Source organism: Bufo gargarizans, chromosome 8 (genome assembly GCF_014858855.1).
Source record: "Bufo gargarizans isolate SCDJY-AF-19 chromosome 8, ASM1485885v1, whole genome shotgun sequence".
NCBI lineage: Eukaryota > Metazoa > Chordata > Amphibia > Anura > Bufonidae > Bufo > Bufo gargarizans.
Window position 1 is genome coordinate 23,486,633 of NC_058087.1, and position 13,946 is coordinate 23,500,578.

Genomic DNA, 13,946 nt, shown 5'->3' on the forward strand with positions numbered 1-13,946 from the left:
TGGGCAAACGAGAGCATCGGAGCATGAAATAGTAGTGTTGATCGCGAATATTCTAATCGCAAATTTATATTGTGAATATTGGCACTTCGAGAATTTGCGAATATCTAGAATATAATGCTATATCTTCGTAATTGCGAATATTCTAGATTTTTTTTTCCTCAGTACCCATGATCCATCACTGCTTCTTGCTTGCGGGCTTGATCGCAAATTTTCGTATTGCTAATTTTATTCGCGAATTTTCCCATTGCCGATTTTCGCAATCAAGAAAATAATGACTGGAAATCCCGAATTTACGAATATATGATGAATATTCGCCCAAATATTAGCAAAATATTGCAAATTCGAATATTGCCCCTGCCGCTCATCACTGATATCAGGGGGGCTGTCTGGGTGAAATCGGGGATATGTCCAGGTTCAGCTCTACTACGTAAACGGCGGTTAACACTATCAACAACCCTGCATCCAGCGCCCAGGAATACCTCCACCCGTATTACAGGTAGATAACAGATGCTAATCTTCTTTCCACAGGTAGCACACATGAAGCTCCATCTCCAAGCTACCCTGACCTATCATGCTGCCACTATTTCATGCTTTGACCCTCATGTTTCCATACCTGTGTATATATATATATAGGACACCCCCTGTGGGATTTATACCCTGTGTTTTTTCAACATGCTTTGTCATATTTGATACGAATGCTCTGACCACGTGGTCATCCGTCTATGCCTGCCCCCGGTGTCTTTATATATATGAAAATTAAACAAGCAACTATAGATATTGATTTCATTTAATTATATTTATGCAAATTGGCTGTATTTGATATAGACAGTATGACTACGCTTTGTACAATCATGTTCCAAGTCAAATCCCCACAGAATCATGTTCACTGTATCCACCACCACCCTTTCTCTCTCCCCCTTGTCGTTTTCCTTCCACAATATTTCTTTATTTTATATCCAAATAATCATGCTCCATAAACCATCATGTTCATTCTACTACCATGAGTATATGAATTTTTCCATGTATTTATATGTATATGTATTTACCAACCTCTGGACACCTACCCACCTTGCTGCTATAACCTTATCAAATTTTGCTTGTAAATTATTTATTTGTTGTTATGTTTATTATTATTTACTTAACTTCATTCTCTGCCATCTGTAAAAGACCTATTTAAAACATGTATCCAATACTATTCCAGATAACATGACCGCTGATGAAGGTCCACCGTGACCGAAACGTCCGGTCAGAAATAGTCTGTTATTTCTATATATACCACGGGCAAATGGATGATGCTGAAAAATGAAATAAAACTATACTTGAATTGCAAAACTCCCTAACTGAGTGCCTCAATATTTTATTACCAGGTCCAGCTCTGTACCTGGACAACGCCTTTAACTTTCTCTACATAATAAATGATATTTGCTGAAGTGACACAACCCCTTTAAAGGGTTATCCACCCCATGATTTAACAAAAACAAAATATAAATAATATTCATGTTTCTTATCCCCTGCCACTCTCGTGCAATGGTTCCCCAGTCCTCTGAAAGACTCTGCTCTTCCTGCACCAGCAATGATGTGTCAACTTGGCATGCGACTACTGCGGCCCACTGTAGCTGTAAGATATTGAAGCCATTGAGGTGACCTCTAAGGTGCAGCATTCACATGTTGTGTCGTTATTAGTGTTGGGCGTGAATATTCGAATCACAACATTTAATCGCGAATATCCCCACTTCGAGAATTTACGAAGATTTAGAATATAGTGCTACATATTCGTATCTGCAAATATTTTAGATTTTTTTAAATCAGTAACTTCCCTTCTTGCTTGTGGGCCAATGAGAAGTCTGCAATGTCTTAGCAACATCACTACCAACCAATAGGAAAGTTGCCGACCCCTTACTATATAAGAACCTCCCCAGCAGCCATTTTCTGCAGTTTTATGGAGTTCTGAGAGAGAGAGAGCAGTGACATTGCTGTGCTCTGTGCTTTACTGTTTAATTACATTACATTAGTTAGTTAGTTAGTTAGCTCATATATATAATACAGATAGTTAGCCGGAGATAGCCAGTGTAGGTTATATCCTGATATAGTGTAGCTGATAGGTTCTGCTGTCCATACATACATGCTACAGACAATAGTGCTGTGATATCACAAGTTCACAACAATACTTAGTGCACCAATCAGTAATATGTAGTCAGACCTGCAAAAATGTGAAGTTGCACGTATTGCACAAAAATATGTGCATCATTAATTGCCGATTTGCGCAATTTCAAATATATTGGAGCACTCTATCAGCATATAAAGCTATTGTAATGTTCTGCTGTGCCAACCATTTTCTCCAGTCTCAGGAAACTTCTAGCAGCTTGAAAAATTTAGCAAAAGTGACCCACGCCTGTATTGCAAGCGCAATAAGCCCTTATTAGATTGCCGATTTTCGCAATCAAGAGAATAATCACAAATTCTCGAATATATTCTCTTTCCTCTTCTCCTCTGTTAGTCCCCCATGACACATTCTATCAGCCACATCTTGTTTCTACAGAGTTTGTAACACAGACATGTTAGATTTCTCAGTTTTTCCATCAACCTCCCCATTCTGGTGTCCCCACAGTGTCATCCTGCTGCCACCCCCAATACTGTGCCCGTTGTGCCCCCCAATGCCCCAGGTACTATACTGCTGAAAAAATAGTGACCCTAATAGACATAATTGGGGTAATTTATCAAACTGGTGTAAAGTAGAACTGGATTTCCAAAAGAGCTGTCAAATATGAAAGGTGGAAACTGATTGGCTGCTATAGGCAACTAAGCCAGTTCTACTTTACACCAGTTTGATAAATTACCCCAAATGTCCCTATAGTGTCTACAGCAGCTATAATGTCCCCTAGAGTGCCCCCAGTAATAATTACACCCTATATTGTGTTCCAGGTAATAATCCCAACATAGTGTCCCCTGAAATAATAAAATTGCCCCTACAGTGCCTCCCTAATAACAATGCCCCCACGCTGCCCCCATACAGTAATTTCCCCAACACAGCCCCCACACAGTAATTTCCCCCACACTGCCCCATATAGTAATTTGCCCCACACAGTAGTTTTCCCCACACTGCCCACACACAGTAATTTTCCCCACACAGTAGTTTCCCCCACACTTCCCCCACACAGTAATTTCCTCCACACAGTAATTTCCCTCAATAACAACGCCCCCCACACAGTAATTTACCCCACGCTGCCCCCACCACACAGACTGTCATGCCCTGCTCGGACGGTGTGCGGAGGTCTGTCAGATTGGCAGCACGTGTCTAACCTTTTGTTTGTTTTGGAATCTGCCTTCCTTCAGGTGCTCTGGGTGGGGTTATTGGCTTAAATTGCCTTCAATCCCAGAGGGCAGTGCGGGTTATAGATTTCTGTCTGGCCTTGGATTCAAGGAAGGGAGGATTGTCTGTTTCAGCTCAGATAAGTTTGATTTCTGTTTGTGTGGTTTGCGGTCTAGGCTATTTGTGTGTCTTCTGCCCCTTCTCCCCTTTCACCATCTCAGGGATTCTAGGGTGTTTGCAGTCCAGGCACGAGGGCACTTCATACCTACCATCAAGGTCTGAATGTGGGCTTAGAAGCATAGGGAGAGAAGTCAGGGATGTGCTAGGAGGTGACCTGTCCCCATCATCTAGCCTAGACTCTTGTGTATTTGGTTGTCTGTGTATCTGAGATCCTGTCCGCCGTGACACAGACGTCATCACGCACACGTGCGTCGGGATTTCACTACTGTATAGGCCTTAGGCCTAATAGGCCTGAAGCCTATGGCGGTGATCGGCGGCAGGGCAGGGAACTATGTGCTCCCATGCCCCACTGCAGTATGTGGGCGTCAGCGCTCCAGCAATGAGCGCTTCCATCTGTATTGCTTCTGGCACCCCCCTGAGAGCCGGCACCCGGGACGGACCACCCCCACCCCCAGACACGCCACTGCAAGAGCTGCAGGGATTGGTAAGTTGAATTTTCCCGCCCCCACCTAGGCATGCCACTGCAAGAGCTGCAGGGATTGGTAAGTTTATTATTACTTCTTATGTTATTGTATACCATAAACTAGTTGCCTTTCACCAAAATTTCATAGGTTTGAACACTAGGTTGGTCGCTAGGATAAATAATCTGTTGTGAATTGGATGCGGTTCCACTGTGTGTCCTGAACAGGTTTGACTTGGGGCTACTCCTAAGGGCCTTCATACCTGCAGAGGAGAGGAAGATATCAGTGAGTACGGACCCCCAGTGTAACATCATTGTTGTCTGATTAATAGGGTTCCAACCCATGAAGTTTCATCATTACTAGTAATGAGCAGCATGCTCGACCGAATACCTGTTCTGCTCGAGCATCGCTATGCTCTGCACATGGCGGTACTCGGCCGAGTACTGCATGTGCTCGAGTGCCATCCTCAAGTCTCCACCCCACACATTTTGCTGCTGCTAAGCAGCCAATAAACGTGCAGGTAAGTACTGCCACTACTGTAATGCCAGTAGCCATGTTGGTTACTGGCTTTACTGTGATTGGCTGGCCGGAACGCATCATTGGGTGCTATATAGCACCCGATGACACGTGCTCGGATCAGTCATAGTCAGGGAGAGCAGAGCGTAGGAAGGGAAAGGCAGTGTAGGGAGCGAAATTCACAGTAATTATTCTAAGAAAGCTTTTCAAAGACCCAAAGTCCTTTTAAGGACTACTGTGTGTGTGTTATAGAGCAGCACTATATTTTTACCTGCGTTAAATAGATCAGTCTCAGGGACATCCGTGCTGAGGAAGGGACAGATAGCGCAGGGAGAGAAATTAGCTGTTTTTACTACCAAAAGCTTTTCAAAGACCCCAAAGTCCTTTTAAGGACTACTGTGTGTGTGTTTGACAGCAGCAAGATATTTTTCTTTAATACCTATTAGTGACATATATAGTACATCATCCACAGACTGTGTTTTTTTGCGTAAATTCAAATAATCAGCGCCACATTTATTGTCTTTAGTGTGCGTTTAATATACATTTGTGACATATACAGTATGCCATCCAAAAACTGTTTCTTTAGTGTAAATTCAAATAATCAGGGGCCAGTCCTCATCTACTGTCTCTGTAGTGTGTGCGTGTAATACACATCCGTGACATATACAGTACTCCATCAGAAAACTGTTTCTTTAGGGAAAATTTAACTAATCTGGGCCTAATCTAGTGTCCATAGTGTGTGGCTTTCTGTCATTTTCAAGATAACCCTGTGACAAAGTCCCTATAGAAGAGCAGTATTTGTGGAAGCAGGTATATAGAACCCCTTAATGATTATTTGCTGGAAGCAGGTACATCAAACGCCTTAATCAGTTTTTTGGGGGGCAACTGGTATATCACACCAGTTGCAATTAGTTGTTCCAATAACGTTTGTCCCTCTGTATAGCTCCGGTATCTCAGCAGAACCGCACAAAACTATTGCACAATACAAATTCACTATATAGAAATTATATTAGAGGTATATAACACCCCTGCCTCAATCAGTTTTGTTTGGGGGACAACTGGTATATCGCACCAGTTTTAATTAGTTGCTCTAGTAGCGTTTGTCCCTCTGTATAGCTGCGGTATCTCAGCAGAACCACACACAACTGCTGCACAATACAAATGCACTTTATAGAAATTATATTATAGGTATATTACACCCTGCCTCAATCAGTTTTTTGGGGGGCAACTAGTATATCACACCAGTTGCAATTAGTTGTTGCAATAGCGTTTGTCCCTCTGTATAGCTACGTATCGCCGCAGAACCGCACAATACTGCTGCACAATACAAATGCACTATATAGAAATTATATTATAGGTATATCACACCCCTGCCTCAATTAGTTTTTGGGGGGGCAACTGGTATATCAAACCAGTTGCAATTAGTTGTTGCAATAGCGTTTGTCCCTGTGTATTGCTGCGATATCTCAGCAGAACCGCACACAACTGCTGCACAATACAAATGCACTATATATAAATTATATTATTGGTATATCACATCCCTGCCTCAATTATTTTTTTGGGGGGCAACTAGTATATCACACCAGTTGCAATTAGTTGTTGCAATAGCGTTTGTCTATCTGTATAGCTACGGTATCTCAGCAGAACCGCACACAACTGCTGCACAATCCAAATGCACTATATAGAAATTAAATTATAGGTATATCACACCTCTGCCTCAATCAGTTTTTTGGGAGGCAACTGGTATATCGCACCAGTTGCAATTAGTAGTTCCAATAGCGTTTGTCCCTGTATATAGCTACGGTATCGCTGCAGAACCGCACAATACTACTGCACAATACAAATACACTATATAGAAATTATATTATAGGTATATTACACCCCTGCATCAATCAGTTTTTTTGGGGGGGAAACTGGTATATCAAACCAGTTGCAATAGCGTTTGTCCCTCTGTATTGCTGCGATATCTCAGCAGAACCGTACACAACTGCTGCACAATACAAATGCACTATATATAAATTATATTATAGGTATATCACACCCTGCCTCAATCAGTTTTTTTGTGGGGCAACTGGTATTTCACACCAGTTGCAATAAGTTGTTGCAATAGCGTTTGTCCCTCTGTATAGCTGCGGTATCTCAGCAGAACCGTGCAGAACTGCTGCACAATACAAATGCACTATATATAAATTATATTATAGGTATATCACACCCCTGCCTCAATCAGTTTTTTTGGGAGGCAACTGGTATATTACACCAGTTGCAATTAGTAGTTCCAATAGCATTTGTCCCTGTGTATAGCTACCGTATCTCAGCAGAACCACACACAACTGCTGCACAATTCAAATGCACTATATAGAAATTATATTATAGGTATATCACAGCCCTGCCTCAATCAGTTTTTTTGGGGGCAACTGGTATATCACACCAGTTGCAATTAGTTGTTCTAATAGCGTTTGCCCCTCTGTATAGCTGTGGTATCTCAGCAGAACCGTACACAACTGCTGCACAATACAAATGCACTATAATATACTTTCTATGTTAGAAAGTATATTATAAGTATATCACACCCCTTAATAGGTCACAGCTATCTATAGCGCACCTATACTAGTCCTTAAAATGACTTTTATGGCCCTATTAGCTAGCGTTTGGTGTCCCTAAGAGTCTGTCCCTGCTCCACACAGCAACTTCTCCCTACACTGGCAAAAGACTGAATGTAAAATGGCGGCCAGATCGGGTTTATTTATAGAGTAGGGGGTGTGTTCGTGTGCTGAAACATCTCAATTGACTGTCCTGTCCCACCTGATGGATGTGTCACGGGTCAAACGTTGGCACAATGCAAAATAATATGGCGCCGGCGGACATCGCCATATGTTCGCATGTCCGGCGAATCACGAATGAACATAGTTCGCCACGAAACGACGTCCGGGCGAACTATGCAAGGCCATCTCTAAAGAAGAACTTACAATCTGCATGGCCAATGATAGAAGTCTGCAAGGCGACCTGCTACTACAGCCATTTCAACTTTGCTGTTGTGAGGAAAAATCTTAAGACACCCTTCAAGCCTGGATAATTCTGGCAATATGTGCCTTTAAAGAGGACCATAAGTTCCATCCTTCCCAAAATCCATACATCTCTCTCTGGAGGAGCGCTGTGTACAGTTAGAACTACATGGATGTATTTGGGTGTACTACAACTCCCATTTTGCAATGCAGTAAAGAGAGTCGTTTATTCTTCTACCTCTGGCCTAGTTTTCTAACTCCTACTCCATATGCTGGCTATAAAGTACCAAACATCTAACATCAAGGGAACCCCAGCCAGTTCAATTTGTCCAAAACATTCAACCGAATATATTTGCACCAGAATTGATTCTACTCTAATTGAAAGTGCTTCAATTGGCTTCAAAATATGTGTATCACATTCTGATGTCTCTTATTTGACTCATAAGTTTGCATCTCAATTTTTATACCTTTTTTTATTTTATTTTTTTATTAATTATCTCTCTCTCTCTCTCTTTCGCTCCAAAATTAGCCCGAATTGAATAGCCAAAAATTCAGATTCAGATCCCTTCACTCATCTCTAAGTTACCGAATGGTCTTCCTAACGCCAGTTTTACACGAGACAACATTCCCACCTGGATTTGAGGCAATAACATGGACGCATTCCTTTTGCCACTATTCTGTCCCTGTGAAACTGGCTTCATTATTTATGTCTAAACTTACGTCAATATGAGACCTTTTTCACTCTGACTCTAAGATGACGTCACTTTTTGATCTTCTGATTAGGTGACATTAGGACAATGTGCAATGAAAAAACTATTACAAATTCCATATGAATCGCTCATTTCCTTCTGCGTGGTTGTCGCAATTCATACTGTAGCCGAATAAACATTTCTCTTTCCTTCAGGATGTTGAGAAATCAATTAGTTTGTCATATCACCCCAGAAGTGTCACATTATTTTGGCTGTTGATGGCAAATTCAGCTAGGATGCTCCGTAAAGCGAAGATGGGATACCCAAAGTGACAGAATCCAGTGCTCATGGATGAAAAGTCCATGGACTATATGAAAAGCTATCTTGAAGCATGACTTGGTTTCCCGAGGAAATTTTAGCACTGTCACTAACACTATCAAATATCCAGAGAGAAAGTATGCTACTCTTCTGTATAACCTTTAATTACCCCCACCACCCAAAAAATTTCCCTCAATTAGCTTAGGGCCAGATTTATTCATACATTTAAAGTTCTCCTGAGGATATAACGCTAAGCGTTGGGTTATCATGGTTCAGTGCATCACATTACCGTGTCCTTAATTAGAACATATTAAATGCTCTTTCTGCATTACACCCATCGACTTTCCTGCCCATTATAATAAGTGGACTTAGTTACATACAGTATGTACTGCTTTTCATCACTTTATGCTCTTCTTCAGTAGATCATGTTCTGTGGTACTTGGAATTTTTCATAGATCTTTTCAATTATTGCATACGTATTTATATCATGTAGATTGTATGGAGACCCTCCAATGAGCCTCTCACCCTGTAGTGGACTTAGGCTCTCATTATACGTAGTATCAACATATAATACCAGCCAGCCGGCGTGATGAAGTAATCTTGCTCTGCACGGGATTTTGGTCGAGATCATCAAGCAAGATGGCGGCAGCCGGCCCGTCGCGAGCAAATGGAGACGGTAAGTTTGATTACATTTTTTTTTTTATTGTTCATTTTACACTCAGATGCCGCGATCATGTATGAACACGGCATCTGAGGGATACAATGACGGGGGCGGCGCTATTGCAGCTCCCTGTCATTGAACCTGCTACTGAAGTAATTCGTCACAAAGCGAATTCATTTGTGAAATTCATCAAATCAGCCGAATTTAATTTTCATAAATAAATTCGCTCATCTCTAATTGACAGTGTACTCTACTATTTCTAGTTGGCTCCTTTGGTTTCAGTTGGGAGTGGAGTGGTAAACACCAAGACTGCTGATTGTTCTTGTGGAGATCCCTCAAAACTAGAGATGAGCGAATCGAAGCTGACGAAGTGGAATTCAATGTGAATATCAGGAAAAATTTGAATTGCAACGAATGCAAATTTCCTCGCGCTTCGTGGTAACAAATCACAATTTTTCCTAAAATGGCGGCTACACATGTGAGGACATGGGGCAAGGAACTCTGGGAGGGCGGGCTGACCATAATGCCATGCATGCAGCCAATCAGCAGCCTGTGATGTCACAGCCCTATAAATACCCACAGGCATCTTGGATTCAAACATTTTCCAGCCTTCTGAGTGCAGGGACAGACATTGCAGGCGCTAGGGAGAGTTATACTGAAAACCTCATTGTGTAAAAAAAGCGATTTATAAGTGCAGGGAAATGATAGGGAGGAATCATTTCACAGCATCTTAGTGCAGAGAGAGACGTGTGAAGTCACTAGGGACAGTGCTAGAAAAACTTCATTATGAAAAAAAGTGATTTACCAGTGCAGGGAAACATGATACAGCTCTGGCATTCCACCAATTTGTTCTTGTTATTGGGGGGCAAGTGTTATGTTGAAAAGCCTTTAGTGGCTTATATCTGTGGAAAAAGAAAAATATATATGCATTTCACTTCTGCAGCTATTTGTGTTAAAAGAGTTTAGTGGCCTATTTCTGTACAAAAGGGAAAAATATACACGCATTTCACTTCTGCAGTTACATGTGGTGAAAGCGTTCAGTGTCCGATTTCAGTACAAAAAGGAAAAAAGTATACGCACTTCACTGTTGCATTTATTACTGGTGAAAGAGTTTAGTGGCCTATTTCAGTACAAAAACTAAACCTGGAAGTTCGGGTTCGCCGGGTTCAGCCTCACTTTGCCGCAAAGTTCGGGTTCGGGACCCGAACTTTACCTGAACTTGACCCCATACCCCATTGTATTCAAAATAACACACACCAAACACAGTATTAGGCCCCATGCACACGGCCGTGGAACCGCGGCCTGGATCCCTCCTGAGAGCAGGAGCGCACGGCGTCACTGGTTGCTATGACGCCGTGCGCTCCCTGCTGCCGGCACAGTACAGTAATACACTGGTATAGATCATACCAGTGTATTACTGAATTGCGGCGGCAGCAGGGAGCGCACGGCGTCATAGCAACCAGTGACGCCATGCGCTCCTGCTCTCAGGAGGGATCCAGGCCGCGGTTCCACGGCCCGCACACGGCTGTGAAACACGGCCGTGTGCATGGGGCCTTATGCAGAGATTATTATCTACTTTTAACAGTCCCATTGCATGTTACAAATGTACATAATACAATTCAGACACATTGGGTGTCAGTATATACCGCAATTTTTGCATGACATTTAAAATACTTATTGATTATTAATTGTCTACTGAGCTGTGTATCTAATCCTATTATGTGTGATACTGTCTGCAGAGCTGTGTATCTAATCCTATGATGTGTGATACTGTCTGCTGAGCGGTGTTTCTTATCTAATCCTGTGTTATTATGTCTGCTGAGCTTTGTATCTAATACTATCATGTGTTATACTGTCTGCAGAATTGTGTGTCTAAGCCTATTGTTTTTGATACTGTCTGCTGAGCTGCATATCTAATCCTGCCATGTGTGATACTCTCTGCTGAGCTTTGTATCTAATACTGTCATGTGTGATACTGTCTGCAGAGTCCTGTGTCTAAGCCTATTGTGTTTGATACTGTCTGCTGAGTTGTGTAGCTAATCCCATCATGTGTGATACTGTCTGCTGAGCTGTGTATCTAATCCCATCATGTGTGATACTGTCTGCTCAGCTGTGTATCTAATTCTATCATGTGTGATATTGTTTGCAGAGTTGTGTATCAAATCCTATTCTGTGTGATACTGTCTGCTGAGCTGTGTATCTAATCCTACCATGTGTGATACTGCCTGCGCAGAGTTGTATGTCTAAGCCTAATGTGTTTAATACTGTCTGCTGAGCTGTGTATCTAATCCTTTCATGTGTGATACTTCCTGCTGAGCTGCGTATCTAAGCCTACCATGTGTGATACTATCTGCTGAGCTGTGTATCTAATCCTGTTAGGTGTGATACTGTCTATGAAGCTATAATATGCATGTGTATAGAGTGTGATACTGTCTGCTGACCTATGTTTTTAATCCTACCTTGTGTGATATTGTCTAACTCTATGAAGCCATTGTATGTATCTGTATAGAGTGTTATACAGATACCGAGATAAGGTACATACTGTACACTCCAGCCAGAGGTGGGGAGGTGCTGATGGATTTCAGTCCCTGTATTTCTCTGTCTTGTGGATGATGCCTGATTACTAAGTTAAATAAGTTCTAGAAGCCCATTCATGTTGCTAGTGGAAAACATAACACAAAACATTCTTATTGTCTTGGGTCCCTGAGGTGGTGCTTATTTTTGGAGAAAAAATAAATAAATAATATAGCAAAAGGTATAAAAGATTTACTTTACAATCAGAAGTGTAAAATACAACTTTGGGACTGTGAGTGATTTAACCCTTTCCCAACCTATTCTATATGGGGAGGAGCGATGGCATTAATGTTTGCTGCTCCCAATAGTATGAAGAATATCGCTACATATAATAGCAGCGGTCTCCTTTAATAATGAGCAACGCAACAATTCCCAAGTAATATTATCACCATAGGGCCCTCAGTATTTATAATACCGCCCCTGCAGGTCCCCATGTAGTTCTAATGCCCTCTGCAGTTATAACTCCCCTGTACTGTGCCCTGCATTATAATGCCCCCTGAAGTGTCTGTATATATATATATATATATATATATATATTATTTAATGGCTCCAGTGTTTAATGCTCCTCCGTTTCCACCAGTAGTGCCAGTATAAAATCCTCTTTCGACCTCCCTCCTCATATTGCGTGCTTTGCCAATAAATATATTGCCCACCCTGTATTGCCAATGGAGAATTCCCCCTTAAAAACATACAAGAATAGGACAGGTTCTATATTCTTAGGGGGGCCACAGAACAGACATTTAGATGCAGGCAGCACATGGTGTTGTCCACATCTTTTTTGCCCCCATTGAAATTAATGGGTCCTCAAAAATTGTGGATCGGATGCAGACCAAAAATATAGTCATGTGAATGCACTAAGGCTAAATCCACATAAAGTGTTTTGGATGAGGATTTGAAGCAGACCTGCCTACAGAAATGGATTGGAAAGGAATTAAAAATATACAGTAAAGGAAGGATTTATACATCTGGCTTTGGCTGAAAATCGGCTGTGTTTAGCCCTGGTATGTTAGCATTTAGCATTATAGCTTCTCACAAATGTCCCATCATCTAAGTGTCCAGGCCTCATATTTACTGCTTATGTCAAGGTTCCAGTCTCCATGCCCTGTCTCTTTATTAGGGTACTTTAACACTAGCGTTATTCTTTTCCGGCACTGAGTTCAGTCCTAGGGGCTTAATACCGGAAAAGAAGTGATCAGTCCAAAATTCCGGAACAGTTGCCGGAATGCCGTATCCGGCATTTTTTTCCATTGACATGCATTAATGCTGGTTCCGAGTGTTCTGGCAAAATTGATCCGGCATTGTGGTCTGCGCATGCTCATACCGCAAAAAATGTAAAAAAAAATAAATGCTGTATCCGTTTTTCCAGATGACACCGGAGATACGGATCCGGCATTTCAATGCATTTGTCATACAGATCAGGATTCTGATCTGTCTGACAAATGCCATCAGTTTGCATGCGTTTTGACAGATCCGGCAGGTAGTTCTGGCGACGGAATCCTCTGTCGCAAGTGTGAAAGTACCCTTAGCTGTTTGTTTGCTCTGACTATTCGCCATTGTATCCAGCTGTTCTTTGATAAGTCCCTGATTAAGTGAAATACAGCCCCTCCTCTATTGTTCACACCTAGAAGTGTAAATGTAAGCCTTTAGTTCTTCTGAGACATTGGTCTTCATCCAAAAATCTAACTTCCTAAGTGCACAAAATCAAATTACCCCTTCTTAGTGCCCCATAGATGAACCCATAGTACTCCTCTCTCTCCTTCCCCATAGTACCCACCATAATGTGCCACAGTATAAAATGCCCCTATACAGAGCCCCCCATATAAAATACCAATTTTTTATGGCCTCAGTAGATGCCCCCATAGTGTCCCCAATAATGTGCCAGTAAGAAGTGCCACCAATAATGTGCCAGTAAGAAGTGCCCCCATAGATGCCCCCCTATAATGTGCCAGTAAGATGTGCCCCCATAGATGCCCCCAATAAGGTGCCAGTAAAAAGTTCCCCCATAGATGCCCCCCAATCATGTGCCAGTAACAAGTGCCCCCATAGATGCCCCCCAATCATGTGCCAGTAATAAGTGCCCCCATAGATGCCCCCAATCATGTGCCAGTAACAGGTACCCCCATAGATTCCCACCAATCATGTGCCAGTAACAAGTGCCCCAATAGATGACTCCCAATCATGTGCTAATAACAAGTGCCCCCACAGATGCCCCCTATCATGTGCCAGTAACAAGTG